The sequence below is a fragment of the Pristiophorus japonicus genome, chromosome 12 (genome assembly GCF_044704955.1).
Source record: "Pristiophorus japonicus isolate sPriJap1 chromosome 12, sPriJap1.hap1, whole genome shotgun sequence".
Classification (NCBI taxonomy): Eukaryota; Metazoa; Chordata; class Chondrichthyes; family Pristiophoridae; genus Pristiophorus; species Pristiophorus japonicus.
In genome coordinates this window covers 182,493,960-182,511,026 of record NC_091988.1, presented here as the reverse complement: position 1 = coordinate 182,511,026, position 17,067 = coordinate 182,493,960, and the positions used below count along the sequence as shown (strand labels likewise).

The window sequence follows — 17,067 nt, the reverse complement described above, 5'->3', positions numbered from 1 at the left end:
ACATTCGGCCCAATGTATTTGGAAAGGGAAGGAAGTCGGGGGTGGGGTAACTGTACTAATTAGACACAATGCAATGGCAGTAGAAAAAAGGGACATAACTAACATTAAGATAGAAACAGAATCCAGATGGATTGAGGCAACAATGAAGAAGGGGTCGATCACGTGCATGAGAGTGTGGTGGCGGGGGGAATCCAAAACTAGAGGTCAAAAATATAAGATAGTCACTAATGAATCCAATAGGGAATTCAGGAGAAACTTCTTTACCCAAAGAGTGTTAAGAATGTGGTAGTTGAGGCAAATAACAGATACATTTAAGGGGGGAGGGGGGGGAATAGAAGCATATGCTGATAGGGTTAGATGAAGAGGGGTGGGAGGAGACCGTGCGGAGCATAAACACCAACACAGGCCAATTGTTTCTGTGCTATAGACTCGATCGAGAATTTTCAGAATTAGGAATGAGCTGCAGGGTACTTTCAAACAAAAATACCTAGTGTAGAAGACTTGGATTTATATCGCCACCGGGCGTCTCAAAGTGCTTTACAGCCAATAAAGTACTTTTGGAGTATAGTCACTGTTGTAGGTAGCATTTCTTTCAATACAAATCCCATCAGTATTTAAATTTTAAAAATTGATATTTTTTTAATCTGTACACAAATTGGCTGCTGCGTTTGCCCATGTAACAAGAATGACTGCACTTACAGTATTTTGGCACGTCCTAAGGATGAGATCCCTTTCCATATTTGGTTATTTTTCTTTTTTCTCTTTTATCTGAAAATCACTGCCAAACCCTCTTCCTATGTTCAAATAAAAGACTTTGATTTATATAGCGTCTTTTACGACCACCAGATGTCTCAAAGCGCTTTGCAGCTAATGAAGTACTTTTGGAGTGTAGTCACTGTTTTAATGTAGGAAAAAGATGTAAAAAATTTAGCTTTTAGATTTTGACTACGTTTGAGTAACTGGTACTGTGGAGGAATGAGATCAAATGGGCCACAGGACTTTCTTCACCTGAACCTACCTTGTGATCTAGTTACTGATAGCCTTGCGATTCTTTCAATAAAGCCCAGATTCAGAAGAGCACACGGGATTGCGCAAATCAGTGTTTTGGGGATTAGGGAGCCAGTGGGTTTCAAAGAAAAAAAGAAAAAGACTTGCATTGATATAGCATGTTTCATGATCACCAGACGTCCCCAAGTGCTTTACACGCAATGAAGTTCTCAAGTGTAGTCACTACTGTAATGTAGGAAACGTGACACAGTAAGCTCCCACAAACAGCAATGTGATAATGACTAGATAATCTGTTTTAGTGATGTTGATCGCGAGATAAATATTAGCCAGGACAGGGCCTTGGTTTAACGTCTCATCCGAAAGATGGCACCTCCGAGTCAGCAGGGATGTTTGTGCTCAAGTCTCTTGAGTGGGACCTTAACCCACAACCTATGGGGCTAGAAATTCGAAAAGTAGCGCTATGACCGGTTTTTGGGTGATAATCGAGGATTTTGATTTTTTTTTTAGCGCCGGAATACCGCTATGGCTGAAGGCCACAAAATTTGCCAAACGGTGACCAGCAATAGCGGTAAAATCCAGCCTTGCACGACTGGATTTGTGAGCCAGAGCCGAATTCAGTGATCTGGAAAAAAAATGGACCGGCGCATGCACAATTGATTTTTTTGCGGCAATTTTTTTCTTCCGATTTTTGTTTCCTCACGATTCTGGTCAGGGTGTGCCCGTGCATGCGTAGTACACCCAGCTCTCAATCTGCCATTTTTCACAGACAGGAGAAGATGCAGCAGGTTGATTCAAGCAGGCAGAGGGCCAGGAAATGTAGTTCCGATGCCAATGATCACAGCAATTGTGAGTAGATAGGGGGAGTTTAATAGGAGTCGATGAAGTAAACCCCCCGCCCCACCCACCCCTGTTGCAAGGAGATTTTGGACCTCTGCTGCTGAGAAGGTCTCCTCAGTTAACAACATTCCCAGGGACCACCAGCAATGCAGGAAAAGGTGGAATAACCATTGCAGTATCGTGAGAGATAGTAATATTTTTATTCATGCGCTCTTTGATTACTTAAATTGTAAATCTGACACATGTTGCTGTAGGTAGGCTTAGTGTTGCACCTTATTTGCCGTGAATAATCATTACACATTATTAAATCTGCTTTTTGAAATCTTAAAAAGATGTTTCTGCACTTTGATGTCTTCCCCATGAACCACGTGCAACTACCAGGGCCATTAAACACAGAGGACTGTAATAAGTACACACAGTATGGTATAAGTGCTATCTGTCTGTACCACAAGAGCTGAAGGGCCCTCTGGTAACTATTCCTATTGTCATTTTTCCAGGAAAAGTTGTCGCACAACCGGCGCGAGCAGTGACAGACAGGCGGTGGTCCGCCCAATACACATCCTTTAACAGACCTGGAGGAGCGAGTGGCTGGCTTCATTGGTGCCTCTGGGAGCGGGTGCTGAGCCCATGTATAGAATCGAGGGCAAGTCCTGCAAAATCTCTGGGCTGGGTTGGAGTCATGTGATGCAGTGTCTCTGGACTCGGGTTCAGGTAATGTGATGCAGTGTCTCTCGACGACATATAATGCAGTAGTGGTGGTCCTTCAAATAAGCCTGCGCTATGTGACCTTACTCATGTCACCCTGCCCCCTCTCCTGCTGCTAACCACGCGTCTGTTGTTTTCTATTTTGCAGATGAGGATCCTGAGGCGTACATCATCCTATGCAAGCCTCCACCTCAGAGCCCATCTTGTGTGGGTCGAGGAGGAAGATGAGGGTTGCACTGAGGATCCTCCACAGGAGGAACAACATCATGAAGTTGTTGCAGGGGGGGTGGAGGGGGCAATGCCGTCAACACGTCTTTTCGCTGCGGCCACAAGTTCCTCAGAGGAAGCCACATTTACAGGCTTGGTCCCATACGAGGCAGCGGGTCATAGAAACATAGAAACATAGAAACATAGAAAATAGGTGCAGGAGCAGGCCATTCAGCCCTTCTAGCCTGCACCGCCATTCAATGAGTTCATGGCTGAACATGAAACTTCAGTACCCACTTCCTGCTTTCACGCCATACCCCTTGATCCCCCGAGTAGTAAGGACTTCATCTAACTCCCTTTTGAATATATTTAGGGTCCAAGTCGTGTGTAGCAATGCACTCCCAGGGTTGAACTCCGTATGCCGTCTCTTCGGAGGTTGATTTGGCAAAGCCGGTCTGCTGAAACCTACAACATGACTGCACTGCCTGTCGAGGGGAAGATGACAGCGGCACTTTTGCCTTTTGTGCCTCCGGTTCCTTTCAGGCATCAGCAGCGGACATATGCTGCATCTCGCAGTTCACTGCACATAGCTGCATTCGCCAGGTGACTACTGCACTGTGCGCACACAGGATGGACTTTATAAAGTTCCCAATGACCAAGGAGGCACAAAATGAGAGGGCTATGGGTTTTGCATGAATTGCTGGCTTTCCCAAGGTTCAGTGTGCCATTGACTGTACGCACATCGCCTGCGGGCACCTTTAGAGGAGCCAGAGGTTTACCAAAGCCAAAAGGGATTCCACTCCCTGAACGTACAGATCGTTTGCGACCATACTCAGCGCATCATGGCAGTAAATGCCCAGTTTCCAGGGAGCATCCATGATGCTTTCATCTTGCGTGAGAGCAATGTCTCAGTTTGACGTCAGCCACAAGGCCAAAGCCGAATGACGTCATGAAAACGTTTTTTTTTACTGCCGGCGCAAAGAGAGGTTGATGGGGATGGGGGGGGGGGAAAGAGAGAAGAGAGTGAGGCTGGGGGGGGGGAAGGATATATAGAGATAGAAACAAAGAGAGAGAGAGACAGAGACAGAGAGAGAGAGAGAGAGAGAGGGGCGGGGGGGAAATCAGAGGGGAGGGGAGGGAAATCAGAGGGAAGAGGGGGAACTCAGGGAAAACGAATCACGTTCTTCCAACCCCCTACAAGAGACATTGGAGTGGATAATATCCAGAAGTCATGACATTGTTACTATTCATTTCATATCCAATAAACCTGTTAACAATCCGTACACAATGCCCCATCTATGGTGTGGAGGGGGGGGGTGGGGGGGGGGGGGGGGGAGGGATGTACTTGGTCTGGGATAAGGCAGTTTGGCTGGCCCTTGCTGTTATCTGGGGAGCTCTGTCCTCTGTCACTTCAGGAAGTCACAGTGGATCGAGTTACAATTTGCAGTCAGTGAGACCTTGGGATAGGCGGTCCCAGTGACACATTCCTGTGAAACTCCAGGGTGTGGCTTATCCTCCAAGGGGACCAATCAGAAACAAAGGGTGGAGCACGTTGGCCATTTTGGCAGTACAAATAAATGAGTCCAAAAATAAAAATCACTCTTTCCATCCCGCCATGGCGGTAACACCTGCCGAATTTCTGGCCCATGGACTCAGAGGCGAGAGTGCTACCAACTGAGTCACTGCTGACACCAACAACGGTGGCAAGTGAGCAGAACTTATGCACAGTGCTGCTTGGGAGATGAATGTGGAGGACATTGATAAAAGCTAAATCTGGAGGTGAGAAAATGCACGGATTAAAATTTCAGCAGTACCTGCCGACAAGGTACAGACAGGGGTAAGCAACATTACAGACAAAGAACAAAAAAAGGGGAGTCAAAACCATTCCAATGCATGAATTAGATTTAAGTTCCAATATAATACTTAAACAACTTAAACTACTTTATACTTGATTTTATTCTGCTTCCAATAGATGGTGCTGTTCTGCACTATTACCACTTATGGGTTTGACATCATTAGAAGGAAAGTTTAACAACTGAAAAAACATGAAAGAGTGCCATCTGCAGAACCACAGTCATCTTTGTGGGGGGAATCAAAACACTTTCTAATCAACTACAAGTAAGCAGAGCTGTAAAAGATGCAATTCTGCACTTTCCATTCCACCGGATAACAAGATAACTGCCCCATTTGTAAGAAGGATATACATAAATCATACCCATTTGTGACACCTTGCTGGTTCTTTCTTTAAAATCTGCAACTGACTTTCCTTGCCTCAAGTGCCTTTTGAAGACTTCATATTGCAACCAAGACTTAAATTTGCATTACAACTGTGGAGTTGATGCAAAACAAAGGTTTTGCTTCAGACCAACGCTGTGTAGGAGCGTGACTAATTGGATAGCTCTTTCAAAGAGTCAGCACAGGCATGATGAGTGGAATGGCCTCCTCCTGTGCTGGCTATGATGATGTGGTTATAATGTAAATGCAATCTGAATCTGGTGTCACGGCAGTGAGTTTCCAGCATTTTCTGTGGGTTTCAGATTTCCAGCATCTGCAGTTGTTTCTTTATATTATTTCAAGGACTGTAACCCATGCATTTTTCCTTTGCTATGACAGTAACACTCCTTTCAGCAAATCCAACCAATACTTATCTAAATGCTATAGAAACCCCTGCCGCAAAACTGTTGCCAATAACTGAAGTTCTCTTGCAAGCTGCAACAGCTCAGAACAATGCTGGGGTAAATTCATCAGAACAAAAATACATCACTGATCCTCTCCTTTCTTGACGCAAGGTGAAGTACAGGTACTCTGCATTGATGTGTTCCCTGCATTTCTCGTAGTTATTGCGCGGTGAAGGTCATGTCCGTTGTACCCTTAAGTGGACAAAATCCGGATTGCAACTCTGGGAGAAGCTCTTCAGCCACGGGGAGAAGACAATTGAGGATTCTTGCAATGACTTTCCCAGTGGCCGATAGCCGGGAGATTCCTCTGTAGTTACTGCAGTCGGACTTGTCCCCTTTTTTGAAGATGGTCACAATTATGGCACCTCAGATCTCCTGGCATGCTCCTCTGTCCAGATGAGAGAGATAAGGTCATGCATTCGAACACTGCCTCCAATGTGCCAGCGCAGCCTTCAGTCGCCTGAGGAAGAGTGTGTTTGAAGACCAGGACGTCAAATCTGGCACCAAGCTTATGGTCCACAGAGCAGTAGTGATACCCACCCTCCTATATGGCTCAGAGACGTGGACTATATACAGCAGACACCTCAAATCGCTGGAGAAGTACCACCAACGCTACCTCTGCACGATCCTGCAAATCCATTGGGAGGACAGACACACCAAAGTCAGTGATCTCGCTCAGGCCAACATCGATGCACTGACCACGCTGGATCAGCTCTTTTGGGCGGGCCACATCGTCCGCATGCCTGACACAAGACTCCCTAAGCTAGCGCTCTACTCGGAACTCCTGCATGGCAAGCGAGCTCCAGATGGGCAGAGGAAATGTTTCAAGGACACCCTTAAAGCCTCCTTGATAAAGTGCAACATCCCCACTGGCACCTGGGAATCCCTGGGCCAAGACTGCCCAAAATGGAGGCAGAGCATCCGGGAGGGCACTGAGCATCTCAAGACTCGTCGCCGAGAGCATGCAGAAATCAACGTAGACAGCGTGCGGCAAACTAGGCTTCCCATCCACCCTTTCCTACAACCACAGAGACTGTAATCCCCGCATTGGACTGTTCAGCCACCCGAGAACTCACTCTCAAGAGTGGAAGCAAGTCTTCCTCGATTTCGAGGGACTGCCTATGATTTGATTTGACTCTGCATTCTATTGTTTGAGGTTTATAACAATTTTTCAGTAAGATTTTTTTCATAACTTGACTTGATCCGTATTATTTTATTGCAATTTATTTTGGCAAAAGTATCAATACAATTTATAATATAAATTTGTCTAGATACAGTTTTGTGAAAAATCATTTAATTGTGCACTTGATCAGCTCCACTGGGCAGACCACATCGTTCGCATGCCAGACACGAGACTCCCAAAGCAAGCGCTCTACTTGGAACTCCTTCACGGCAAACAAGCCAAAGGTGGGCAGAGGAAACATTACAGGGACACCCTCAAATACTCCCTGGAAAAAGTGCAACATCCCCACTGACACCTGGGAGTTCCTGGCCAAAGACCGCCCCAAGTGGAGGAAATGCATCCGGGAGGGCGCTGAGCACCTCGAGTCTCATTGCCGAGAGCATGCAGAAATCAAGCACAGGCAGCGGAAAGAGCGTGCGGCAAACCAGTCCCACCCACCTCTTCCCTCAATGACTATCTGTCCCACCTGTGACAGGGACTGTGGTTCTCATATTGGTCTGTTCAGCCACCTAAGGACTCATTTTAAGAGTGGAAGCAAGTCTTCCTCGATTCCGAAGGACTGCCTATGATGATGATGAATGGGCCAAAAATTGCAGTTGGAGGCATCCCGACAAATTTTTAACAAAGGTATCTGGTGCTCCCGGGGAAACAAACACTTGCGCTCCGGATGTGCAACTCAGCGCAGAGGCCCACGCATCCCACCAATGGACCACCAATCACAATGTTGTATTCTCATTCATAGTAATGGGAGCTCCGAGCTCCCATATTATCAATGCGAATATCCCTAAAAACAAAAAAAAACACACAAATACAAAGACCACTTTTTTTAAAGTAATAGAAATTAAATTAAATTCAATGTATTATAAAAAAATATATTTTTGGGAATTTTTTTCTTTATGTTTTAATAGTGTTAAAACATAAACTTACCTTCATGGGCAGGGTTTTTAAAATATAAAAATAATAAAATTTATTTTTTCTATCTTTTTAAACTCTTACGCTGTAAGAGTTTGAAGGACATTTGTTGGGCAAGAGTTGGGCGAATAGGCCAAATCTCCGCCCGCGAAGGCCCTTCTCTCGGGGAGGTGAAGAAAGAAATTTTGACAGATCTCAAGCGCCAGGTTTAGGCACATGCACTTCACGCACTTAATCCTAGAACCTTGCGGGGCCTCTTTGGGCGCATGCACACATCGTACGCACCCTGAGAAGCCGCAATTTATGGGCCATTGTCTCTTTTTAACCTTCATGCTAAATCTTTATAATGTTAGAAGGAAGCAGACTTACAAGTCATTCTCACATAACATTAAGAGTTAACTAGCCAGGAGTGCATCTCTGTACAAGCATGCACCTACAGAGCACTGTCCTGACTGGGCAAAGAGTGAAGCACAAGAGTGTGCTGCTGCCAAGTGTAGCTTGGGTAAACCAGCTGTGCGATGGAGAGCCACCATCACACACATGTCCAGACTGCCCATGAGACTTTTGACAGCGAGCATGCGTGGAGCAGTGATGCTATAATCATCATCACAACATCACAACATCACTAGCGAGAACAGTGGCGTGCACAGTGAAGTCATGATATGCTGCTTCATGACATCAACACCAAAGCGAGCAGCTAGTTCTGAAGCAAAAACGACTTGCATTTATTTCGAGTCTTTCACGACCACCAGACGTCCCAAAGCGCTTTACAGCCACTTAAGTAATTTTGGGAGTTTAGTCACTGGTGTAATGTAGGAAACTCGGCAGCCAATTTCCACACAGCAAGCTCCCACAAACAGCAATGTGATAATGACCAGTTAATGTGTTTTTAGCGATGTTAATTGGGGGATAAATATTGGCCAGGGTACCAAGCATAACTCCCCTGCTCTTCGTCAAAAGAGTGCCATGGGATCTTTTTAGATCCACGTAAGAGATGGGATCTCGGTTCAACGTCTCATCTGAAAGACAGGACTCCCTCAGTACTGCCCCTCCAACACTCCCTCAACACTGCACTGGAGTGTCAGGAAGACCAGTTCAGTGGCCTGAGGAAAACACAGCAATGAACAGGTCTTCCTCGCCACTAGTTTTTTTTTTTAAATCTAGACGATTTATTTCCATGTGGCTTCATTTTGTGCAGGAACTACACAACAGTAGCTAGTGGCCAAAGACCAATATAAGTTTCTATGATTAAAAGCAGCTTTGACATCTCAGCATAAATGCAAGTTCTTTAATAAGCAGTGTCTTGTCCACCTTGATCGTTGCAATATTCCCTTTGTATATGCTCAGCTATGAAGAATATGCATTTGGCTGGAGGATTGAAGTGATTCTCAAGTCTGTTTCTTAAAATGCTTAATGCAGTCTTTATGAAACGGGTAATGTATTCCTATTCCTCGGTAGATTTTCCCTTTACAATTCATTTTGGGAATGAATCCAGCTGGTCCCATGTACTCTGGATCAGATGGTGTGGCACACCTGCGGCTGAATCTGTCGTGTCTGTCACCGTACCGCATTCTTCCTCGGAAATTAGGTTAAGTTGCAGATGGGTGGGAACGTGTAACTGCAGTCTATCATGTACAAAACAGCAACTCTGGTGAAACAGCAGGAGTGCTATGTTTTTCAAATTTTTATGGAATGATTCACAATAATAGCAATTCTATGCCAGTGCCAAATGATTACAGAAAGATACTTTAAGTTTTTTTTTACACAATACATTAGTTAAACTTTGCGATAGGCTCAGGTGCTGGGGATTTTCAAAATACCTTGCGTCACAGAGCATTGCACAAACTGTTATGGCTGAACTGCATTTTAGAGGACAGATTATATCAAAAATCTAAAGCACCCTGACCATTTTGTGCACAATGAATAAGTACACGCTTAAAATAAGCCCCAGCTTAGATGATTCCATGCCAGTGCCAACTAACACATGCCAATATAATCAGGGCAAACAGAATTGTGGCAGATTCTGGGCTTCACTGGCATCTCTAATTCAGAAAGAAATACAGGAGCTCTTAGCACTTGGTATTCGAAGTGAGGGTGGAGCAGGTGGGAAAGGTGCTTGGGCAGATGGTTAGTCTTGGATAAAAAGCCTCAGATTGCCTCCCAAGAACAGTATGCAGAAGATAGCAAGGCACAATAGTGCTCGTTATGGCCATGCCAATTCCAACGATGTATGCCTAAGGCCAGTAATGCTCAGGTTTGCACTCCTAAGAGCACGAAGATGAGGGCTGTTTGAAGGGAAATTTAAGGAGTGGGACAAGGCATTAAAAAGGTAGAGGCAACAAAGTGGTTTACCAGGCGAGGAATGTGTTTTCCCCCCCACAGGAGGACAGCGAGGAAGTAGAATTGTGATGCGGCCGATAAGGGGCATGGGTAAGTGGTCAGAGATATTATTGGCCCGGATTCTGCATATGATAATGATGAAACGGTCAGCATTTATCGTTGATTTTAAAAAAAAACATCACTTTTAGCCTTGTTGAAAGAGATGCAACTGGGTTTTTAATGACATACTGATTACTGAACATCCGTTCTGGCCCTGAAAAATTAATTTTATATTTGTGGATCATCAAATTTTTTATTAATGTGATTAATAATCAAGTTTTTAATAATTTTTTTTTAAACATTTGTTTATATTTCAGCTTCTATCTTAATCATGCATGTATGTCCGATTCTTTATTTCGTGCTCTGTAAAATTTATAAAAAAGTAAATTAGAATCTGTGCATTTTACTTCCTGGTTTGCTGCCTGTGAGAATTCTTCTATGTGATTGGCTGCTTAACCAGCTTGATGACATCACTGTTGCTAGATGGTTAGGATTTGTTTGATTTGGCGCCAGATTCAAACAAAGTTCAGGACAGCTCAAATTCACACCACAGAGATCGTTAGATCTTTGTGAGCAGTTTTCTTCGAGGTCAGTCGCAAGCACCGTCACTCCGCCACTAACCGCAAATTCTGGGCCAATCTTGTCAGAGGGGAAAAGTCACAAAAGACAATGAGGTTAAGGGGGGTACAAAGGATATGAGGGAGGTAGGCATTTATACAAAGGTATGACTGAATGATGGTAAGAGGACAGAGAAGCAGAGAGTTAGTAGAGATTAATGTAGGTCAGAATCACAGAGACTAAGAGGAGAGAAGGAAGGCCAACTCAGTGAGGTAGCCGGAAAGCAGAAACTGATGAGGAATTTGAGTAAGAGGTAGAAGGAATGGAATAGGGCGAGGTGCTTAAAGGAGAATGGGGAAGTGCCAAGACATGACACTCCATTAGTTAAGGCGGGATAAATAGTGGAGTGCCAGATTAAGACATTTCAGTGTCTTTATTAGTACCAGGTGTCAATAGATTCAGCCACAATGAGGCAAAACAGGAGGTGGGTGGGATTGGTGACCCATCCACCTCCACGGAGGTGTGTGGGGGACCTGACCCATCCACCTCCATGGCACGAACCTGGTATTGCAGTACTTCCAGGAACGGTGCAGTGGCTCTAGGCCTTTTGGCTAAGAGCATTGGCGCAGAGTGATCCTTGACTGGTGCAGGGTGACCTCTGGCGTTTGACAAAGAATTGTAACGATTGGATAACGATTGGACATGAATTTAAAAAAAAAAAAAAAAAAATGAGGTAATGAATATCAATAGCTCGGATTGTGAGAAAGTAAAGATTCCGTTGGGCAGTATGAAGAGATGCAATGATCCTCTGGTGGGGTTAGAGAGGACAGAAGTGAAAGAAATAAGCAGTCATGGGGAGGAGATTAGTAAAATTAACCCCCAAGGAACAAGCTGGGCAAGGTGTTAGCCAGGAGCAGATGGTGAGGCAGTTGGGATTACTGCTCTGGGAGTACCAGATACAGGTGCCTTGGTGGGCACACCAAAGATAGCCAAGCAATGCTCACAGGAAGACATGGACTTGTTCAAAAAGGATTTAAGCCTGGTACAACAGGAGGAAATAAGATAGGCTGGGACCAGTGATGGGTGGAAGGATCAGAAAAGACACGGTAGCGGAGAAGGGGAGTTCAAAGGTGGCATGACTGGGCTAAAGGAAAAGGAGAAGAGAGCAGAGGACGTCACGATGGCCTAAAAGGGATTATGGGAGTAGGGGGCTTAAGTCAACAACAGTCAAGATGCACATGAGAACATGTACAGAGGGAACCTTAAATTAGCTGCGGAAAGGAATGGTCTTATGATAGAGGCTGAAAGGAGAGGATAACCAGTCAATCACAATATTTTACCAAAAAATATAGAAACACTGCAGAATCACTTCTCAAAAATATTTACGTTCTTTTATCAAATGATTCTGATTTTAAATTGAAAACCAAAATTGGACATTACACTTTCCAAAGACTAAGTTATAAAATGTTGTGTTTAGCAGCAATAATAAATCTAAAGAGCTATTTAGTTTTTCCACTTAGCTCTTCTTTAGGCCAAAAGAATCACTGGCATGGTTCCTAAAAAAGTAATGTATGTACTTTTTTGTGGGAGGGAGGATTCAGGAAAGAATAAATTTTAAAGTAGCAAGAGAAATGTCAAGGCTCTAGAGCAGGGTTTTGAATACAAAAATAAACAGGAGAGACAGAGCGAGTAACAAAGGGAATAGGGCATCAGTGACTAAAAGTGATATCAGGGAAAAATAGAAAGAGTCAAAGCTAAAGCATTTGCAACAAAATAGATGACTTAATAGATCAAACCTATTTATTTCTATCTGCGCTAACAGCCATTAAGGAGACGTGGTTGCAAAGTAACCAAGTTTGGGAACTAAATATCCCAGGATACTTAACTTTTATATGAGATCGGCAAATTGGAAAAGGAGGAGGGATAGTTCTGATAATAAAGGATGGGATAAAGACAGTAGAGAAAAAGGATCTTAGCTCTGAAAATCAAGTAGTGGAATAATTTTGGGTGGAGCTAAGAAACAGCAAGTAGCAGAAAACATTGGTAGGAATTGTTTATAGGCCCCAAACAGTTTTTGTAATGTAGAGCAGAGTACAAATCAGGAAATTAGAGGTGTATGTAACAAGGGTAACATGGTAATCATGGGGGACTTTAATCTACATATAGACTGGGCAAACCAAATGTGCAGAAATAATGTGGAGGATGAATTCATGGAATGGATACATAATGGTTCCTCAACATACTGATCTAGAAAACTAACGAGGGAGCAGGCTATTTTAGATCTAATATTGTGCAAAGGGAAAGGGTTAATCATCATCATCATAGGCAATCCCTCAGAATCGAGGAAGACTTGCTTCCACTATAAGGGCCCAAGTTTCCACATGATTTGCGCCTGATTTTTAGGAGCAACTGGTGGAGAACGGACTATCTTAGAAATCGCAATTCTCCACTTTTTTTTTCTGCAGTTCTAGTCAGGTAGAACAGTTCCACTTTGGAACAGAATTTTTTCTTCAAAAGGGGGCGTGTCTGATTTCAAAGTTTCCACAGTGAAAACGTACTCCAAACTAACTTAGAATGGAGCAAGTGAAGATTTTTGTAGAACTGAAAAAACCTTGTCTACACATTAAAAAATCAGGCGCAAGTTACAAATTAGGCGTTCAGAACGAGGTGGGGGGGAGGGGGGGAGGGAGGGAGAAGGGAAGTCATTAAATTCTAGAATAAATCCTTATTTATACTTCTACAAATATTAAAACAAATAAATCCAACCTGAATAAACATTTATAAGCAAAGAAAAGATTAAATAAACCATCTTCCTACCTGTGTGAAAGTGCTTCAGCCAGCCTCACAAGTTCGTTCTTTCGTTCCCGACGGCGGGAGGGAGGGAGTGCGGGCCCGCCCGCCCGAACGCAGCGGGGGGGGGAGTGGAGAGAGACAGTGAGAAGGCTGCAGGAAGCCTCAGTGCTGATGACAATGTGCTTTTATTAAAAAAAATTCAAAAATTAAACAGCTACAAAGAACTACAAAAATGGCCGAGTGCCAATGTTTCCTTCACACTGCGCGAACGCTCCAACGCGCACGCGCAGCGTTGCCGGCAGGAAAAAAACTAATTTAAATAGTACCCGCCCCCTCCCACTTACAAAATCGATGCGAGTGTAGGCTCCGCCCCCCTGGGCGCCACACCAAACAGACAAGGAGCTGCAGGGCTCTCCAGAATCGCGAGTTTTTTTTCTGGCGCCGTTTTAGGCGCGAAAAACAGGTGCCCAGCTCGGAGGGGCGCCCGTTTTTTATCGTGTGAAAACTTGGGCCCCACAAGTCTGCAAGAAACCAGGACTACAAAGGACCCAACGAAATGCACATTTTTGGATAACAGGGCATTCAGGAGTTATCTTTTTCACTGTCGACTCCGTGTGCAAATTAGTAGCCATTCAAACTCATCACCACAGCCAATTAAACAAATCACCACATGGATCCAGACGCATTAATCGGACCCCTGCCCAGCGGGAAACTTATTCATACTATGGATATAAATATACGAACACAGAAACACAAGCAGGCACGGAAAGGAAGACACAGAAGCAGGAGGAAGAACAACGAAGAAGGATAAACAGAGAGAGAAGGACACGAAAGGAACAGCACTGCAGAGAACGGACAGAAGAACCAACCGGTCACAGAACCAAAGACCACAATCTACAATAGCTACAGACAGCAATGGTGATTGTATGTCTTAAGTCAATTTCTCTCAGCAGTCGAGTCCTGTAGTTCTAGTCGTTTTTTGTTGCGTAATAAAACTGATGCTGGTTAAGCCTAAATTTTGTGCCATGTGTTGTCCTTTCCCACTATAAGTTCCGAGGTCTAAGAATCAAAGTAGAGTGAAAAACAAACAACCTACAATTGGCAGCTGTGTTTTCGGCCGGCTAGACCACAAGCTCTGGAATTCCCTCCCATTTTGTCTCCACCTCTCTTCTTCAAAACTCTCCTTAAAATCTACTTCTTTGACCAAGTTTTTAGTCACCCCTCCTAGTAACTCCTTCTTGGGCTCAGTGTCCCACATTACAACAGTGACTACCCTCCAAAAGAACTTCATTGGCTGTAAAACGCTTTGAGACGTCCGGTGGTCGTGAAAGGCGCTTTATAAATGCAAGTCTTTCTTTTTATTAGTGTCAATTTTTCAAAGATTATATTTGTTATGCACCTTGGGATGTTTTCCATATTAAAAGTGCTATATAAATGTAAATTATTATTCATACTAAAGTACAGTACCCATTTAAGAAGCTATTATTCACAAATAAGGCTTGAGAGTGACTGTTGTCAGGCTATTTGACCGCATGGGCATCACAACCAAAACTGATCTCATCTTCACCCAGTAGCGATCACTGCATAGCAATTAAAATCAGGAAACCCAGCCAACTTTCCCTTCTGTAACGTAGGATCAAAGTCTGTACAGCTTAAAGATAGCAACTTTGAAAATGCACTGACTGACACAGAAATAAGTGTCCTCATCATCACGCAAATGCACTAGACTACTACTTTATCCATCACCACGTCATGAAGCAGGCCATGCCAGCTTACAGCAGGACCTGAATAACATCCAGGCTTGGGCTGATAAGTGGCAGGTAACGTTTATGGTCAGTACTCAGCACTTATGTGCCAACGTGAACAAAAGAAAACCCAACCATCTTCCCGTAAACTTCGACTACACCACCATTGCCAGGTCCCCCATCAACACCTTGGGGCTCACCATTGACTGGAAGCTTAATTGGACCAGATATATCAACACCATGGCCACAAGAGAAGGGCAATGGCTGGGTACTCTACAATGAGTAGCACAAACTGCTAACACCTCAAAGCCTCTCCGCCATCAATAAGGGTCAAGTCAAGAGTATGACGGACTCATCACGCAACTGATGGGTGCAGCTATAACAGTACTGCAGAGCTCAACACCATGTAGGTCAAAGTAGTTTTCTTGATCAGTTTCTGCGACACTGAATTCAATACCAACCCTCACCACCACTAGTGCACTGTGATTATAGTACGTATGATCTACAGGAAGCAGTGCAGGAACTTCAACAGCTCCTTCTACCCGTGACTCCAAATTCCTCTCCAGGTCTCACTCTATCCCAATTCAGACATATATCACCGTTCCTTCATTGTCACTTGGTCAATTACATGGAATTCCCTACCTGACACCATTGTGGGGGCACCAGAAGTACAAGGACGACAAACAGTTCAAGGAGAAAACCCAACTCCAGGCAACTATGGATAGGCAACATATGCAGCATTGCCAAATTCACCCACATCCCAGGAACAAATTACAACAAAAAGCATCAAACACAGCCACAAGCACCAAACCAGAAGATCACCGGGACCCTGGACCATGACTGCCCATCACGCCACCAAGTCCCTGGGCGACAACCTTCCTCCCTGAACATGCCAACCCACTTGTGCCACCACTAATGCCAAGATCAGCGCCCAGGCCACAAACATCTGTATCATCACATTGACCAGCCAAGTGACCAGCGCCAATATCATTACCTGGGCACCACTGGCACTCAAGTCACCAAGCCAGCACTCCAGCTACCTGGCACAACATGAAGTGCCCAGGGGTTATCCAGGAACCCATGGAAGATTGTTGGTCACAAGAGAACAGAAAGCCCTCCTTCTCCACCTCCTCCCTTTCCCCAGGCCTGCACTCTGGCCGGCTCCATGTTGCTGCACTTTGTGCCTATTGACATCTGGGGAGGGTAAAAAAAAACACAAGGACACCAAGTTGCCGCACTTACCGCCAAGCAAGCGACACCTCGGCGAGGAAAGTTCCCTGGACGGCGCGCTTCTGGCCGCCACCGGGGAAACAGAAGGTGTGAGTGAGTGTCCTGCGACCGACAGGAGCCCAAAGTCCGCCGCCGGGAAAGGGGGGGGGGGGGGGGGGGCGGGGGAACCGAGCTCAAAATAACATTCCTCCAGCACCACCACACCGGCATCAGCGCGCATGCGTCAGCGGCACCAAGCTCAACGCGTATGCGTCAACGGCGCCACGGCGACGTCATCACGTTGGCTCAGCGTCACACCCTGCTCTGTCACTCCTGGACACATCTTACAGCTGGAGCCAACCAAGTTAAATAATACAACAAGAGCTTTGCAGAGTGGGGGGAGAGGGAGAAGTAAATTAAATGCACTGTGTAAATTAGATAAACAACTGCTTGCACATGAAAGACAAAAGTAAGACTTGCATTTATTGTCCTCGAGAGGTGGGCACCGGAGGGACTGGAGTGCATCATCACGCCCGGCAACCAAATTTTAATTTGATTTTACGTTTTAAAGTTTAATTTGTTTTAATTGCCGGTGCTTTTAGTGTCCCCCTCCCCTTTTGTAGGGGGCACTGGAAAAAATTTGATTTTAGCGCCCCAAAAAAAACCCAAAAAAAGGGAAAAAAAAAGGGGGCCTTGAAAATGTCTGCTGTGTCACCCAGGCGGGTGGCACGGTTTAATGTTTATGTTTATTTTCAGGTAAACTCAAAAGAGTTGCATTTATTGTCCTGGCCAATATATATCCCTCAATCAACAGAACAAAAAAAACCCAGATCATCTGGTCATTATCACATTG

At 44.7% G+C, this 17,067-nt stretch overlaps 1 protein-coding gene across 3 annotated transcripts in view; it reads right to left on the bottom strand.

Annotated features, from left to right (window-relative positions):
- LOC139277585 (phosphatidate phosphatase LPIN2-like) overlaps window positions 1–16,365 on the bottom strand; it is a 102,804-nt gene extending 86,439 nt beyond the window's left edge. For 2 of the 3 annotated variants that reach the window (XM_070896257.1, XM_070896258.1), the window contains exon 1: window positions 16,248–16,365. The gene's annotated coding sequence lies outside the window, so the exon portion shown is untranslated. The remainder of the gene's footprint in view (window positions 1–16,247) is intronic. The other variant, XR_011596113.1, reaches the window with a different exon arrangement.
- Window positions 16,366–17,067: the final 702 nt, after the last annotated feature.